The 18,581-nt window shown below is 28.6% G+C and overlaps 1 protein-coding gene across 7 annotated transcripts in view; it reads left to right on the top strand.

Annotated features, from left to right (window-relative positions):
* Positions 1-461: 461 nt before the first annotated feature.
* The window catches only part of LOC129968548 (polypeptide N-acetylgalactosaminyltransferase 13-like), a 342,413-nt gene continuing 324,293 nt past the window's right edge, over positions 462-18,581 (top strand). For 6 of the 7 annotated variants that reach the window (XM_056082551.1, XM_056082554.1, XM_056082556.1 and 3 more), the window contains exon 1: positions 462-796. The gene's annotated coding sequence lies outside the window, so the exon portion shown is untranslated. Of the gene's footprint in view, positions 797-2,477; positions 2,495-18,581 lie in introns of those variants that run through there. The other variant, XM_056082552.1, reaches the window with a different exon arrangement.

The following is an 18,581-nucleotide window of genomic DNA, read 5'->3' as shown; positions in this document are numbered from 1 at the left end:
GATCCTTGTAAATAAAGAATATCATATATATATATTTATCTTTGAAAGAAAATAATTCATTTTTATTATAAAGTTTTTAGATAGTTATTTCTAATTTAAGATCTCAGCTTTTACTAATTATTTTTTCACAAAAAAAATATATATATTTTTCTCTAAATTTTTCTTTTTTGTAATAAAAGAGTGTCATTTTAAATGTTTAATTCATGTAATCTAGTGTCTCTGGCGTAAAATGTTACGGTATGGATTCCTTTCCAACGTCTGCTCTTATTTTTATTATATTTTTCACTTAAATAAAATAAATTTTACTTAACGCGAAACCGAGTGCAAAGGTCTAGACGGCGAAAATCCGCTCAAGTTATTTCCCTTCATAATTCAAATGAGACGCAGCGCCCTCTAACGACAGTCCGCCCGGTTACCGTACAACCAACGATCACCAAACATTCTGAGAAGCCGGTCACCGGTTCCCTCGAAAACATCGTTTGTTCGCTAAGAGGAAAATCGTCTGATGTCGCCAATCATCTGGCATTTCGCTCGGTGTATTAGTGCACAGTTGTTGGCAACACCGTGATGATTATTGCGTAAAGTTCGATTTTAGTTCGTAGAACTCTGCTTGTCAAATTTCCACGCTTGCTTGTTCGAAGTTCTACTAAACTGTTAGCGTTGCAGATCTAATTTAGTTTGCTTGCTTGGTACTAATTTTTAAAAGAATATTCCTGTTTTGGATGTTTTTTGCTTCTTTAAGGATTTATCGTCACTGATATTGCTTTCAACAGTTGAAAAGTAATAAAGTTACCAGGTAAGAAATTGTTTTATTCTATAAAAAGAACACAGAAATAAATTTGAAAAACTCTGAATGGCATTTGAATTTAATTTATAAAATAATAATTACTCTTTATGTAAAAAAATGATTTTGCATAATTTTGAATAAAATAAAGCATTAAGCCGTCCAAACCTGAAATTCTGAATTTTATAATCAATACGAATATTTGTGCAATTTTATTTTCGCCTTTATTACATTACAATTAATTGTTTTTATGCTCAATTCTGAAAAATATTGCCAAATTAATCTAGAAATAATAACTGTAAAATTAAATCACTTGCATGATTTTAGTGGTATTGAAATTAAAAAAGTTAATTTTTGTATTTAATAAAGTTTTTATCTGTACGAATTGTAAATAGAAAAACCTGTTTAAGAATTTTCTAATATACATTAAATGCTTGCTTAGAAAATTTGATTTACTATCAATTTTAAGATAGTTTATTTATTTTTTAATTATTATTTTATTTCATTTTTATTATTCTATGCAATTTAATTTGCACATTACATAATTACCATCAAAGATTTGCAATCGTAATCAAGAGATCGCATACTTTGAGCTCTTTTACAAATCGTAAAAATAATAATGATTACCAATTGTATGCTCACTATGGTGAATTGATTCATTTTTTAATCCAATATGAAACTGTCCGATGATTTATACTACATTCATTAAAATTTTGAAAGCGAATTCTTTGAATATGAAGTCATTACTGACAACAGGAGTAATTAAATTGTAAAACACAGACACTCAAGCCTCTAAATGTTCCGAATTTAAATTAATAATTGGATAATGCATTTTAAACTATCTTATTTAAATCGGTTTCTAGACACATACTTTACCACCATTACTTATAAAGTGAGAACAGACTTTAAAATTTTCAAACTCTCAGCAATTTTTTTCCCGTGTTTACAGTGTTTTAAATATTATATCTACGAATTATCTAATCTTAGTTTTAACCTAGTTTAACTGATAATAGTTCATATAAAAGATTAAAAGATTTATCTGCATATTAAAACTTTTAAGAATATTTTAAAATGTACAGCTCAGAAATAAAAATGAATATGAAAAAAATCAATGTTAGTAAATTATGAAGGTCTCTTTTTATTATTTATTGAAATTTAAAATTCTGTGGTAAAAATATAGCCATGAAATAGATTTTATTTCGTATTTATTTCGCAAAACACTCCAAATCGGATATTTTTAAAAACTGAGGCAAACTTACCTGATGTCATTTACAAGCCTTTTCTTTTTGTCGTTCATATTATATCCATTCTCATCCTCTCTTCTCAGTTTCATTCTTGGAACTGGGCTTGAAGGTTTGTTCCGTACTTTTCACCAATTGTTGCGCAATATGAATTTGCACTCTTGTTTTACAAGTTTTTTTAAACCCTACTATCCTGTTTGACTGCAAGATGCATCTCTGTTTACGTAAAAAAAATCGGCGTATCATTCTTTCTTCGTACCCCTTCATATAATAAAAGCGAGGAAAGGAGGGGGGACCGAGCTAATTTTACATGCTTCGAAATTTTTATTTATTTATTTATTTATACTTTTTTGTTCATTAAACATTAAAATTACAAAATTAAATATCGTACTTGTGGATGCCTAATCCTCTACATGAAGCATCCCTGAATCGCCATAGCGGTCATATTGACCGATATTCTGGCTAGAGGGTGAGTAGATGCACTACTTCTAATTTCGATTCAAGGATTTTAATGGTTGCAAATGAATCGTATAATTTTTTTTAATTATTGTTCATGCATAAAACATGCATCTCAATGGAATGCAATAAAGTTAAATACTTATTTGCACATGATAACCAAAAAATGTGGTACTGGAAGTTTTATTTAATTACTTATTCTTATATGAAACTGGGTTGCTTACATTACTACAATTTTGATATTCTGAATAATTATTATTTGACGAAATTTTTCTATCGTCAGAAGATGGATTGTCGTTAAATAAGGAAGACATCATATATCAAGATGCAAATCGGAAGCATCAAATTTCAGGGGATACAAGGATTGGAAGTAAAAGAATTATAAACAGTTTTAAATATTTTTTTAGAAATTTAATATATTTAGAATCTGGTTTTATGACAACATATTATCCATTTTATGTCAAAGTTTTAATTTCTTTTTAGATTAGATTTTAATGAATATATTTATTTCAAGACCTTTTTAGATTAGATTTTAATGAATATATTTATTTCAAGGCAGTTTTTTTTAAATATTTTTTTAAAGAAGCAAAAGCAATATGAATTGTTATTTATCATTTTTCAAGACACTCATTGGATATAAGTTACGAACTGATTTCAAATATTTGTAACATTATAAAAATATTTAAAAATAACTTTAAAAAACTATTTTTTTCAATGCATTAAAAAGGGAAAATAAATATTTATCGAAAATCAAAAGATCAATGGAAAATTCATGAAAACATAAGGCACAAATAGGGAAAAAAGTAAATCGTATTTATGTGCTTTCCTCTACTCTTTTCTGTGCCTCGTGTTTGTAAGATTTTTGTTTTGATTTTCATAGTTTTTTTGTTATTGTTGTTTTTATTTAAGGGGGAGGAACTATTTTACTTTTTAAAGGCAGATGAAAGCGCTCATATTTACTATTTTTTAGTTCATAATCTTTATTCATTACAAAATTTATTATAGCTGAACAACATTAAAGACTTGTCCGAAAATCGAATAGAGACACATTGGTGTTGCAGCGTGCTATGCAAATCGATCACTGTACCGAATTTGCTGGCTTTTTTTCCACGACTACATCCAAATCTTAAATACATTCATCTTGAAGAAAATTATCATTTTTAATTTTCTAGAATTCTAAGAATAAATATTTTAATTATACCTATCCTATATATTTAATATTCTTGTTCGCATTAGTAATATTCCTATTCAAAGAATAAGTTCTTATCTTTACAATCTTTTTATAATATTTAATTTGATCGTTAATTCAATTTTTCATGAAAAATATGGATGTCAAAATAAAACTATGAAAGCGTGAGATTCTTCTAGGAAAACAAGTAAATTTTAATCACAGCTGTAATATATTTTAAATTTCTGTGAATATCCAAGAATTTTTGTAATTACATTGCATCTTCATCTATTATTTGATTTCCAATAAAAAAATCTTTGTACGTTTTATAACAGAAATTAAATTTTTTAAAACCTTTTATATTCTAAGTCTAAGTCTTTATTTTAAAATTCTCAATTAAAGATATCATAGAATCTAAAAATTAATATTCCTCGGATTAGCTTATAGATGAGGCTACTTCTTTGAAATCAGATTTAACTAAATTAATGTATTAATTGTTAATAAAGAGCTCTCAAATATTTTAATTCTTTCTCATCAGAAAACAGTGGGTGTATAATATTTCAGGAAGCGGGGACGAATACACAACGAAGCGAGTGAGAAATGGATGACATCCTTAAACGTGAAATATGCGAATTTAAATAAAAGCTTTACAATTAACTAAAAATTTGCTTGCATCGAAATTTCTGATGGTAAGATATGTAATTTGATAACCATGTCATAGACTGTAGAAAAAGTCAATTCACAAGACACACGCAGTCAGTTGCATAATAAATAGGACTGCGCATGAAAGTCAGTTGCTGAGATTAGATATTTTATTCTCATTTTCCTCTTGCGCAATACTTTATTAATTCTAAACCTAAATTGATGCTGCATGTGTTACAACAAATGATTTGACACCATTATATGATTTTTCAATTGCCATTCTTTGTATTTTTTCCCACTATTAGTAAATAGTTTCATCCCCTTTAATCGAAATATTTATATGTTTTATGAACTGTACATTAATTTTCAAGAATGTTTTTCAAAAATCTCATATTATTAAATAAACGAGAATATTTTATTAGTTTTGTAAATTAGTTTGTTTTCTGAGAGGCAAAGAGTAGATATTTTCAAATATTTAAGAAATGAGCTATTTGATTTTTGCAATGTAAATAAATTTCCCTTTAAAAAAATCCACTTTGTAAAAATGATTCTCTAGACATTTATGAAATAGGAGACAAAGAAAAGAATTTGACACTTCGAATCAATCTTAGAATTTTGAATACCGTCTTTTTAGTAATTTTTTTTAAAATTTTCAGAATTAAAACAGGCAAAGGTAAATGAAATACGTAACTTATGTATTTAGATAAAAATTCTCTTTAAAATAAAGACATTTTTTTTCTCTTTAAATACGATAATAAGTATTTCATTTAAAATGCATCGCCATGAAAAAGAATAAGAAAAATAATTATATTTGGGTAACAAATGAATTTACTAAATGAACCAGCAAAGATTTTTATACAAAAATATTTAATGTTTTGAACAAAACTGTTTACAAATATAACGCTAAGATTTTTTTTTACAATTTTACGTGGTATTGAGTATTTTCAATCTCATCTATATTGCACAGTGAAACATATTTTCATCACTGTTTTTTAGCTTTTTTCATTTTTGATTGAACAATTTTTTGAACATATTTGATACTTGAAATAGTTTAGTTTTAATTTAATTTAATTTTATTATTGTCAGTCTTCACTATCTTTAAAAGGAGAATTATTTATTGAAAACAATTTCATTGAACTAGTGTGTTTGATACCTTTTAATTAAATTTATTGAATTCATTTTCATGAGAAAGCTAAATTCGAAATTTGTTTTTCCTTATTTTCAAGTCCTTATTTACATCCATTTACATAAAATTCAGATGAAATTTAAAAAATAAACATGCTGTAAGGTTCTATAACTATAAACGGATTTATTTTTGAACGAAATGCCAAAATATTATGGAAAATAACTTGTATATCATAGAATCAGGTTATTAGTAGGGAAAATTATATTTATATAATCGGAATAATTAAATTTATTATTTTATTTTATACGTGTGTGTTAACTTATGGCATAATTAATAAGAATAGTAAAAAAAGAAATTTTTGATTGAGTTCTTTTGCCATAAAATGCATGCTTTTTTGCTTGCATACTTCTTTTAATTGTGCAACAATTGAAATGCAATATATTGCATCAAAAACAATGGATATTATTTCATTTTTATGAAAATTCTGCCTATATTGTTTAAGCAAAACATTCGGAATATTTTAATTATCTATGATAAAATTATCTCTTAGTGGGAGAAAAAAATCACCTCACTATGGAATATATTAACCTGCCAGATAGCATAAGCGACGGCATTCTTGATGTCTCCGTCATGTTCATTGAATTGATTCCTTTAAGATATTTATATCCAGTCTTTAAGATGCTCGTTTTAAATTACTCATCAGAAATTTGTTTTATAAATGATAAGAAAGAGAAAATTCAAAGAGAAAAAAATTGGAATTTGACGCAAAAATGTTTCTGGATCATTCATAATAATGTTTTAGCCATATCCAATAGGAAGATTATAAGATTAATAATTTCCAAGTAGGATAAATGTCAAATAAAAGTGTAAAAATAATTAATTTAGTTGATTAAAAATACCTCCCAATTTCGTTTGAATGGAAATGATCTGAAAATATTATTTGGGAATAGTAACTTGGAAAGTATTAAGAAGTAAAAACATTTTTGCAGCTAATTATTGAATTGTGAAGAGGCTTAGTATTTCAAAGAATCAAAATGAATATCAATCAGAACTTTATGAAAATTCAAAAGTTAAAGAAAAATATAAGAATTTTTGTATTCTTTTTGAAAGATAATTTATTGTGAAATAAAGGAATAAGTCGTCATATTGCTAATATCAATGACATCAAGAAAGGGGGTGCATCTCCGCAACTTTTGCGTTGAACTCAAAGTCTATTGTAATTTTAAGAAATTCTGAGGACACAATAAAATTTGGCAGTGTAGGTTTGAAAATGCTCGTCTAGAACCAACTTTATTAACTTCCGAATGTATCTCCATTGCACAGCACAAGGTGACAGCTGATCTGAAAGAATTCAGCTGAGAAGGAGAGAAATAGAATATTCTACGCAGCTCAGTTATTTGCTTCCGTTATCTCTATCATATGTTTTATGCATAAGCAGACGTATTCGGTTTAGCACAAGCAGAGAACGAAAACACGTGTTCCGCTAGAAGAGGTACATGACGTTAATCCACATATTTGGATCAATTCATTCCTAACGTGATGATGGATCATAATGAGTACCATTAGATTCATTATTTGTAAAGTGAGAGTAATAATATTCCAAACATATATATCACCAGTGAGAAAAAGTCTTTGATACCAGATATTTGCATCTGAAGATGATTACTTATGTTTTGGTTAGAAAAGGCTTTGAACTCTTACGTGGCTATTTTAACCTAATAACCGGGTAATTGACTTGCGTTTCCCACTGAAATATTTCTTCAGAGCCGGTTAAAAAAATGAATGCAGAAAAGTGCATGATTTAGCTCAAACCTTAAGAAAATTTTTTATTATTATATCTATATAAAAACTACCTAAAGCAACGTCATATGCAGTTGTGAAGATTTTAAGAGCTAAGTGCATTTTACTAATGCCCTGGCATCAAACGTTTCTCCCTTCTATGTTTCTTACTTTTTGAAAATATTTTTATAAATTTTCTGAACATGTTTTACTAACTTGCCTATTAGATGTTATTTTAATTGGACAGCTTTAATGCACTCTAAATGAATTGACTGAATGAAAAATGCAATGACAGGCAATTTTCAGTTATCACTTAAATGCTACATTTTTTAATGAGTCCAAATGTTTTTTGCTGCGAAGTAAATAGCTATTGTAATAAAAAAAAGTTTTTTATCGAAGGGCATGAAAAATTGACTTATATATATGAGAAAAATTTGAACAAGATGTTTAAGGAAATTTTAAATTGCTTAGAAAATACATAATTAGCAATAAGTCACATTCTAATTTATCCATTAACCATAAAAATAACAACTTTTATATTTTTAATGTGCTTTTTTTCGAATAAACAAATTAAATAATACGTCATTCTATTTTATTAAAGACTAGCATTTTGTAGCCGTTTGATCTGTGTTTGTTTAGTCATAAATTCAAAAAATGCCTCTTATCCTAAACCGAAAATAAACAATTACGATGCAATTTATTACATAAAGGGTCGAAAAAATATCCCTTATACACAAACTTTGAAATCGAATTTTTTTTACTTTTTTTAAAATAAGTTACACGATATCTCTCAGGGTTCTGAGAAAATGTTTGCAGTTTCTACAACGCGAACTAGACAGAGAGAAAGTTTGCAATGGCTAAAGAATTCAGCATCGACATTTTGTTGAATCTTCACCCCTTAGATCTCTTTAAATAGGCAAACATTTTATTATTTTTTGAAAACTTTGTTGGTATTTGTCTTTCCTTTTAATAACTCAGAAGCGAAGTCACATGATTATAATTGGAGTCTGTTGTATATTTGTAGAAATAGCCTTATTTCTGTATCATGCATCAATTTTCTATAAATGAATTATTATAATGTTTGCATTTGATTACCAGTAGAGATGTTATCTATTTCCTTTTAATGAACTAATTCAGTTCAAGTCCATAAAATTCCATGAAAAATTAAATATAAATAAATTATTTATTATGCCAAAATATTTTTACATGCAATCTTTGTTTTTGAAATACATTTTCTGTATACGTTTCTCGCAAATATATAAGTTCCAATTATAGCATCGAAATGATAAATTTTGTAAGTTATGAAACTAAACTGGCGTGATTAAACATGAATGAAGCCTACGCATCAACTGTTATAAGAATTTTGATACAAAATTACAATATTTCTTTAAGTAAGATAAAAATTTCGTATGTTGAAAACCACTGTTTATAAATCAGCTTAGTTATAACAGCACAAACAGATATACGGAATTCATTCGAAAATAATCTAGAAAAGAGTTGTCGGAAGAATGAATTTTTGTATATACCTCATCATACGTTTAAAAATCAATATATACAGTGGGTAAAAAAAGTTTCCGTACGCATCTATGACTGTTAATTTTTGGCACAAAATATTTTGTTATTAAATGGAAAATTTTAAAATTGATTTAACACAATTTCATTTATTATTTATGAATATTAAAAAGGAAAAACTATGAAGAAAATTATATACTTAAATTGAAAGAATAAAAAAAATGCCACTAATAAAGAACAAAAAAGTTTCCGAGCAGTATTTACATAGTACATGAAAAACCTTTTTCTTGCTGACCAACTTGCATTTAATGATCGGTTGGCCTTCCTTTGGCCTTTATCACTTCTCTCAAATGTTGTGGCATAAACCTCATCAGTGTTTTTGCTGTTTCTGGAGAAATACGACTCCAAATGTCTTGAATGACCCTTTTTGAGTTCAACCTTGTTCTTTGTGTCATATTTTTTTAGTTCATGGTCGATTTCTTCCAATAAATGTCCTATAAGGATTAAATCGGGAGACTGGGGAGGGCTATGAGGCTGTTTTTTAACATTATAGAGATATTTTTCTTGACAAATCTTGGAGCTGTGCTTAGGATCGTTGTCCTGTTGAAATGTAAAGTCCATTCCAAGGGACAATTTATCTGCATTGGCTAAAACTTTTTTTAGAATGTCAAGATGGATGTACCTATCCATATTTTCATTTATAAAACATAAATATCTGATACCAGCAGCACTTATACACCCCCATACCATATTCCAACCATTACCGTACTTCACAGTTCCACATAAATTCTTAAGTAATATAAGCTGTTTTGATTCCCTCCAGATCATAACTCGACCATCTGACCCACGGATATTAAATTTTGATTTATCATTAAAAAGGACCGATTCCCAAAAAGATAGAAGCTGGCTTATATGCTTCTTTGTAAACTCGAGACCCTTTTTTTGTAGCAGAGACTTATAATAGACTTCTTACAGGCCCCACATCTATTATAACCTTTTTAAATGACATTTCTCACAATTTCAGATGCGAATTTAATGTTGTAATTAACCATTAAATCAGTTGCAAGTTGAGGTGCACTAATCCGAGGGATTGTCTTGCACCTTACACATGATATTTCTTTTATGCAAGTGATTTAACTTCGGATTTCTTCCGGATCGATCTCTATCCTCAAATGTTAGTCATTTCACTGATTTTATTTCATAAATAATCCATCTTTTCGCAACTGAATCACTATTTCTCGAATGGATTTCTGAATTTCCATTTTTCAACGATCAGCGAAACATTGGAATTAAACAACTGTTGTTATGCCGTATTCTTTACTCTGACAAACCATCAAACTTCGAATATTTATTGTGGATTAGTTGTAGAGCAAGTCAGGAGGAATTTGCATTTTGCGTACGGAAGCTTTTTTTGCATGATACTTCGTCATTTATCTTAAAAATTGCAAACGGACTTGATGAGTTTTGTAAAAATGAGAAATTTATTATAAAACTCCCTTTTAAAGACTCATATTAACATTATAGAAGTAGTTTATAAAGATAAAACGCAAAGATTAGAAATAATGATAATTTATTTTTACTTTAGTCTTCCGTACGGAAACTTTTTTTACCCACTGTATGTATATATGTGTATATGAAGATTTCTATATATTTAGAAATAAAATCTCGAATACCTTACATGAACTTACTTTGTAAATCTAATATTATACTCAAAATAATGCACGAAGCAGATATAAGAAAATCTGTTTTAAGGTTTATTTGGAAAATGAAAGGAAAATTTTAGAAATTAGATTGCACTTTCTTGTCTTAAAGTCTATAGGCATACAATCTATATTAAAATTAACGTATCCTTCTACAAGTAAGAAACTCGATTGTGTTTTATTGTATTTAAGGACAATTTTGAATTTTTATCCAGTTACAGATAAGTTGCATCGAGCAGAATCTAAACTTCACGAAGTTTAAGCCGATTAGATTTGTCTACTGTGTGTCTTGATTCTGACAGTTCATTCTTTCTGATGTTTTGTCTGAACCATATACAATCGAACATAAATTTTGCGACATAAAATCTCATTCTCTGCTACTCCTAACTTATTTAAACAGAGATGCTGCAACATTTCTTTGCTGATTCTGGTGCAATTTCCTACATTGTCGTTCGCACAGCCATCATTTATCAGTCGAAATTGAAACCATTAGTAAAAATATTTGAAAAGGTTAGTGTTGAAAATTTCTTATTGAAATGGCATGTCAGATTTCTACATCGAATTACAGAATGTTTGAAATTTAAATCGCTTTTTAAGTTAAAATATCAATACATTTTAAAGATAAAATTAACTTTGGCACGCTTAAGCATCTTCTTTCCTTGTATCGAAATAGCAAAATATATTCGAAATAAAATATGGCATGTATTTAGATTTGTAAATAAATTTTTAAATGGTTAAAGGCATAACTATTCAATTTTGTTCTTGCAAATAAACGAATGAATAGAATTTTGAACCCACTTTTCAGATTAATAGAGTGTATGAATGTTCATGTGAGGTACATCAAACGAGATTCACAAATTAAATCATGAATCATTTTCGTGGAAGAACAGAAGAGTGTGAAATAATAATTTAGTCGTGTGTAGATATATAAATTACGCTATTTATCATTGAATTTAAAACCAACTATAAAATTCTGAATTTTTTGACAAGTCTTATCAATGGTTTTTATTATGTGCTATCATTTTCGAAGACTTTCAGTTGTGTGCTTGTTTTACTAAAATAAATCCAAATTTCTCGCCAAATGATTCCTTGAGGTTTTGCCACAATATTAACATTCCAACGATTTTTTCCAGGTGTCTCAAATTCAATTAAAAATGATACCTTTGTGTCAGTAAATAGCAATTTGTTATGGCAGTTCATAAGGCCATCTAATGCAAACCAAAAGTAATGACATTTAGAACGCAGTTTATTTAAATGTTTGTCACGACTACCAGAGAGTGTTTAAAAGCCACATTATGTTTTTTTTTTTGTATTCGCATTCTTAACCAAAAAAAAAAAAAAAATTAGATATTTAAAAAGGTTCCGAATGATTTTTAATTATTACCTTTAAATGTACTTAATTTCTTTTAACATTAGTTAATGAAGAATTTTCATTTCCTAAATTTAAAATCTGGGAAACAGTTTGCATAAAAAAAGGGTGGGCTACGAGAGGGAACTGTTTCAAAAATCTTATTTAGACAATAAAGTCATAACTAATATTAGAAACCCATTACAAGTAGTTGAGAAAATATTTGAAGCTATAAGGTTGAAACCTTTGGAGAATTTTAGAGGACCCGATTTCAAAAGAAGTTCATTTCTTATACAAATGAATACCTGGTATGTGTCGAGTCTGCTGGTACAATGTTCTTGACTATCATCTTTGCTTTTTGAGGTAACTTCACAGTTGCGAGATCCGTCTTCACCAACCTTCGTGTCATTTCAAAATAGATCAAATAATAAAATTAACATTTTTAATTTTATTATTTTAAAATTAAAAATAATAAAATTGATAAATTAATAAATCATGAGAAGCCATTGTATTGTCTTAAATTTTGATTGGCATTAAAATTTGCATATTTATTTTGTATATATTGGCAAAAATAATTAAAATCATATTAACCTTCTTTACTGCCTCTTACGTTTTTGCCGTTTTTCATTTTTAGCTCATAAGTAATTTCTATTATATTTTCTTAAAATCACATGTATAAAATATTTCTAAAATTTCAATGAAAAGAATAAAGGCAAAAATAATTTTGGATTTTATTCATTTTGAAAGCCGAGTTTTCAGATCTCAAAGACTATACGATCAAAATAAACTCTTATATAACTTTATTTAAGAGTTAAAACTATTCTTAGTCTCTGTGAAGTGATTTAATTAAACTAAATGCATTCTAGAATGCTTGAGAATCTGACAATATTGTTCAAATTCTTATTTTCTTAATTAAAAGTCAATAAGTGATTAAATGTGTCATTAAATAATATTTAATATGCAAAAATTCCTATAGTAACAAGTTCCTTTTGAGGTTTACAATTTTTTCAGTTTTTTAATAGAGCAAACCAAACTACTGTTTTACTACTCCGAAAGTAGCAAATGACATAAAAGAAGAAAAGCCTGGTCCCATTTGAAAGATGAAACAGTCCCCAATTTTTCTTAAATTATGTTGAGTCGTATTGAATAGAGATTAAGTTCAGGCATGAAAAAGACGAATTCGCAGGATTGGCTTTTTACGAAGATATCGACAATCGTGCATCTCGTTTTCCACGCTGATTTTGATTTTGTACATTAGAATCCATTCACATCTTATAATGCGATTTAAGCGGAAACAAATTACTTTGATATAAAGGTGAAATTGTAGGATTCGTAAGGAGGTATGTTGAAAAGGGCACATATCGGATAATAGAAAACATTAGCCGCAAGTCCCATTTTTGAGCGGTCGAATAATTTTTAATACATTCAAGTAATAGCCATTTCATCAAAAATTCAAAATATAGTATTTTTATTTCATATACGTTTTAAAATGACTCATTTCTGATGTCATTTTTAAACTGTTCAGTTTCATTCTTGTATCTTATGATGGTGTGCTCGACTCTGTTGCTTTACATTGACAGAATACCTAAGCAGAAATTTAAGTGAAAACAGATGTCTAAACTTTATTTATAAATACAAGTTTCAAAGAGTGATTGGTAGACCACTAAGAGTTCAGTCGAAATGAAAATTAATTCGATATTTTAATTTAAAATTTATTTCCTAAAGAAAATATTTTTAGTTAATAACATTAACACAAATATCTTTAAAATCAATGATATTCAGAACTATCTTAAGCTACTGAATGCAAAAATAGCACTTTAATTAGCTTCATACGAAATAGCGTTTTGGTTTCTAAATATTCAGATGGAAGTTATGTGAAAACAGCGTTTTCTGCTGATCGAGGTTTTTTTCTCCCACTTTATGTAATGCGCGAATTGTATCAAATTCTGTTGGAGTTGCAACCACTTTTCCCAGACACGACCATTCCCGCTATGCTCAGCACGTAAATGTTGCTGTCATCGCTTTTCGATAACTTTAGGAAGCCTAATACCGGGTAAAATCAAGATAAAAGGTGATTAGAATCGTCTAGGCAAAATAAACTGTAATGATGTTTTTGGTTGAATATTTAATTTGGATTTTAATGCAGGAATTTTGGATTAAATTTAGGCTTAATACATATGTTTCATGATTTCGAAATCAATTTACTTCAGTATTTAAGAAATGTGTTTAATGCATTTGCTGCCTGTTTAACATATTGTAAGTTGCTAAGGTAAGCAGCACACGATTGCTTTTTATTTTACTAATGCAATGTGTGCATTATGTGTAACTTCTGTAAAGACGTACTCGCCTCATGTCTAAGCGTTTTTTTTATTTCAAACATCAATCCCATCATTTTCTTGAGTATTATTTTCTTTGTCAAAAGGTAAAAACCAATAACTTCATACACTAAAACCAGCTGTAACCAAATTTGGAAAAGTAACATTTCATATGATGCATCCTTTTCACTAAATGTACAGAATGCTATTTTTATTGAAATCGAAGCATAAAATTATTGATTTTTTCTCACAGTTATATTATTGTTTCATAATGACAAGGGTATTCTTTCCATCCATGAAATTCTTGCACAGTTTAAAATATTTCTAACTGTACGTAAGTGATAGACAAAAATTATAAAAAGAAAGAATTACAAGATTTTTTTGAAGTTTTATTTTTAGAATTGTGACCTAAAAGCATTTATATTTCATTGCTGACTTTTATAGAACCTATTTCTTTACATTTTTCAATCGGCTTGCATTTGGAAGTCCTATGTTTTGATTTCTAGAATTGGGTTGTAAAGCGTCTTTGTATATCTTCGGAAGGTTTTAATTCTGCTTACAAAAGAATGCAATTTTTTTTTCTTGGAGGAACTATAAGTGAATGATTCGGAAAAATTATATTAAATTTTAAACTTAAAATTTAACCTAAAAAAAACCTGAACCCTTAACTTTTTCTGTTCTTTACTACGAGTCAAAAATTACATACAAATATACTTAAAATTAATTTTTTTTTTTTTTTAATTTCATATGAACTTTATCAACGCCTATCGCCGAAGCTTTTCAAGATTAGATGCATCTACATAACAGATTACAAACTTTCTGTGTTAGTCATCAACAACATTTGTGGAATGGAAGGGATACCATTACTGGTACAAGGGGAGCTTACTGGAAATCGGTCAGCGAAGCATTATTTGATTTATGACCCACCTCAAAATGACTGCAAGTCAACTTTTCGCGAAGCTGCTCTCGGATGACGACAAAATGAATGGATCGGGAGGCATTTTATAATGCTCTTTGTTGTGGCCATAAACTAGCTGACGGAATTTGTGAACATTGTTTGGGGGCTTAATATAGATGCCTTACTGGTACCAAAATTTGATAGATTGCCTGGAGGTGGCTTTTGCTTCGCTGGCCATTCATTACTAGATGAGGTCGGCTTTTTAAAACGATCGTAAATCAATCTAAGAGATGTCTGCTCCGTTTCCATTGCAAAGTATAAAATTTTTCGGGATTCTCTCACTTTGGAATAATGTATAATTTATTGAAAAAGGGATGTATTATTTAGAGGCTGTTTCTTTTTTCCCTCAAATGGTTTGGCAAGATGAAATGAACAGAATTTTGTGGGTATTAAATTCTATTTGAATTTGGTAATAGATTGTTTCCGACTAGTGTTTACTGAAGGTGTTAAAATAGATCACATATTATTTTGCTCATGATCATTGTATCTTCTGTAAACAAACAAAATAGAAGGTTTTTATCATTGTTTCGATACTTTCATTAAAAATTATTTATTTGCAATCTAGTAAAACTTATTTTTGTATTTTATGTTATTATTAACTATATTTATGTAATATAGTTAAATGATCATTTTTGTCCATCTCAAACTGTACGGAAACTAAATTGCTTTTGTCTTTTATTAATTTTTGTGCTCTGATTTAAATATCCAAAATTGAAATTCTCTAACCAAATTTTTTTTTTTAATGCTTAAATGTTTTAAATTGATATTTTTTCAGTTATAAATATTAATCTCATGAATTAAAAGTTTTTGCTGCAGCACCAAAAAAAAAAAAAAAATCAAGTATTTTACCTTTCTCTATAGAACATCCATTTTTAAGTCTTTGAAGTCTTTCACTGATTAAAAAATATTGCATTTAAATAAATTCTGAAGTCAGGAAGAAATTACATTACGAGAATTCACTTATCGTTAAATGAGTACTGAGAATGTTTAACATTCTTAGAAATTTTAGGACGTTTATTAGTCTCTCTCGGATAATTACTTGCAAAAACGTCAACAATCAAAAAGGAATATTGAAATCCTTCATATTGTGCAATCTGAAAACGCACCAGTGATAAACTGAAAAGACTTCAGCCGAGTGGTTCGCTATTGCGAGCCAGACATCGATGTCAAGAAGGATGGGGGAGAGTAGAATACGTTCGCTCATAGAGAATATTCATTTATCAACCCCCATTCTTTGTATGTCAACAGACACTGAGCTTCTCACCGAGACACTGAGTACACACCTGGTTTCCCAATTCCATGTTGAGACGCACAATAAAATGCACCAGGGCCAGTAATAATATAATGTTCGAAAATATTTAAATTGTTAATGTAATATTTTTTTCATGACTGTATCGCTTTCTTTTAATAATTATCATTCAACGCAAAAGTTATAAAGACTTATTCAATACTAATTTCTTTTTTGAAAATCTTATTAAATGAAAGTCTTATTAAATGAAAACAAAGTTTAGAACTAGATCGCAATATTTGAAGAAAGTCAGGTAACATACAGTACTCATCTGGAGAGAAACAGTTTTGCTACATATATTGCTTCAGAGTAAATAATCACTTTTATATTCAATGTGTACAACCATATAAATAAATTTCAGTTCATTTTCGTTAACCTACAAATCGCATGGAATCGGGAATGTGAGAACGAGTGAGAGATGCATGTTCCGGCCCTCAGCAGAAGACTGCATTTAAAGGAAGAGAAATGTTCTTAATTTTCAGTATTTAAGCTTACACCATTAATATTTACATTTGCCTTTTTCACATTTTTTGTCCAATAATTTTGGTCAATTTTTAAATTTTCAATAACACTCTTTTCAACCATGATTTGTTCATTTTTTAACTCATTAAAATTATTATTTTCTTCGCAAAATTTATTACACAATCATTTGTATTGCGCTCGACATATATGTATGCCATCCTTTGGTTTTTATTACGCACCCCATAAGGGCATTTTAAAAATAAATTTCGCAGTTAACTCTTAAGATTATTTCTGAAGATTTGCATTTTATCGATTGCTCTACGTTGTATAAGAGATTTTTTTAATCTTTATAATTTTCATAATATTGCAAAATAAAATATTTTCAAATTTTGTAAGATTTTTTTATTTGCAATAATTTATTTCATTAAAAATAATGGTATATTTTATAAATTAGATAATAATTTTACGCTGAAATACGCTTTTCAACTGCGATAAAAGGCTTTTAACAAGTTCAGATGTTACACTTTCCACAGACATTAGGCGCCGGTAACGACTGATATATCGCACTCAGATTTCCCAATTAATACTTATTGCGTACCTGATACCCTGGAAACCTACTAATGGCTCGATGTATCTCATCCTGTACAGTAATTAATCTCCCTATCGGATATCAATTAACTTAATTATTAGTGCATTAGGTTCCAACACGACAGCCCAGACAAGAACGAGAATCCATTTGTTGCCTGGAATCTCTCTCGGCTACAATTAGTGTGATTAAGGAGGGGCCCATCCTTTTATCCCAAGTAGTCTACTTATTTGTATTGCTTGTTTCATTATTGTAAGAAATAAATCGCTCTTGTTGGGATAGATTAAGCTCGGAGATCTTCGATAAAATGTTCACATGCCATGCTACATTCGAGCTGCAGCTTACTTGTTTTGTTGGAACTATTTTGAAGATTTTTTTTTCTTTTTTTAACAAAGAATGAGGTAAGAGATTTGTGATGAGAGCGATTATTTCATCGAATGATACTTGTGATAATTTGGGGAATTTCAACTGAATTCCAATTACTGAAATGATGGTAAATGCTTAGAGTTCTGAGAGATATGGGGTAATAATATAGATTGCATCCCTTGAACTTGATCATATCATCGCGTCTATCTAATTGAATGGGGACAATCGTCTTGGCTAGAAATGATTAGAGGGAATAAAAAGAACTCGGAAACGGAAGGCATAAATGAACGTTGAGGTTAAGATAAGTCTTCTTGCTAAAAAAAGAATAAAAATATCACAGGATTAAAGAACTTTTATATTAAAATTCTTTTTAACTAGTAGCAAAATGTGGGGGATTTTTTTTCTTGAAAAAATACTACTTTTTTCTATGTAAATGATAGTATCTTCTCATGTATTACAAAGTTAACAAGAAATTCAGAGCCAATTTCATTTTTGATTCAATCAATATATTGCGTTGAAAACTTTTAAAATACAAGTTAAATTTGTCTCTTGCTATGTATATACATACACCCTCCCCGCGTAGGTTTGTATTTTTTAAACACAAAATAATAAAGGCAACTCTAAATAAAATAAATGCATTTATCCGTAATAAAATGCTTTTTCACCTCACCATCCTCTTTAAATCTGACTAAGAAATATCTGTGTTTTTTTCTTTCGTCATTCTTTTATCCCTTTTTATCGAATAAAATGTGGGCAAGTTTTTTGTCGACAGGCATTTAAAACATATTAACATCACCTTAGTATCAACTAATTTGTGTTTTATGTACTCGGTACGCCGAAAGGCCGTATC

The sequence above is a fragment of the Argiope bruennichi genome, chromosome 5 (genome assembly GCF_947563725.1).
Source record: "Argiope bruennichi chromosome 5, qqArgBrue1.1, whole genome shotgun sequence".
NCBI classification, from domain to species: Eukaryota; Metazoa; Arthropoda; class Arachnida; order Araneae; family Araneidae; genus Argiope; species Argiope bruennichi.
Note: the sequence above shows the minus strand (reverse complement) of the source record. Positions and strands in the feature narration are given on the sequence as shown.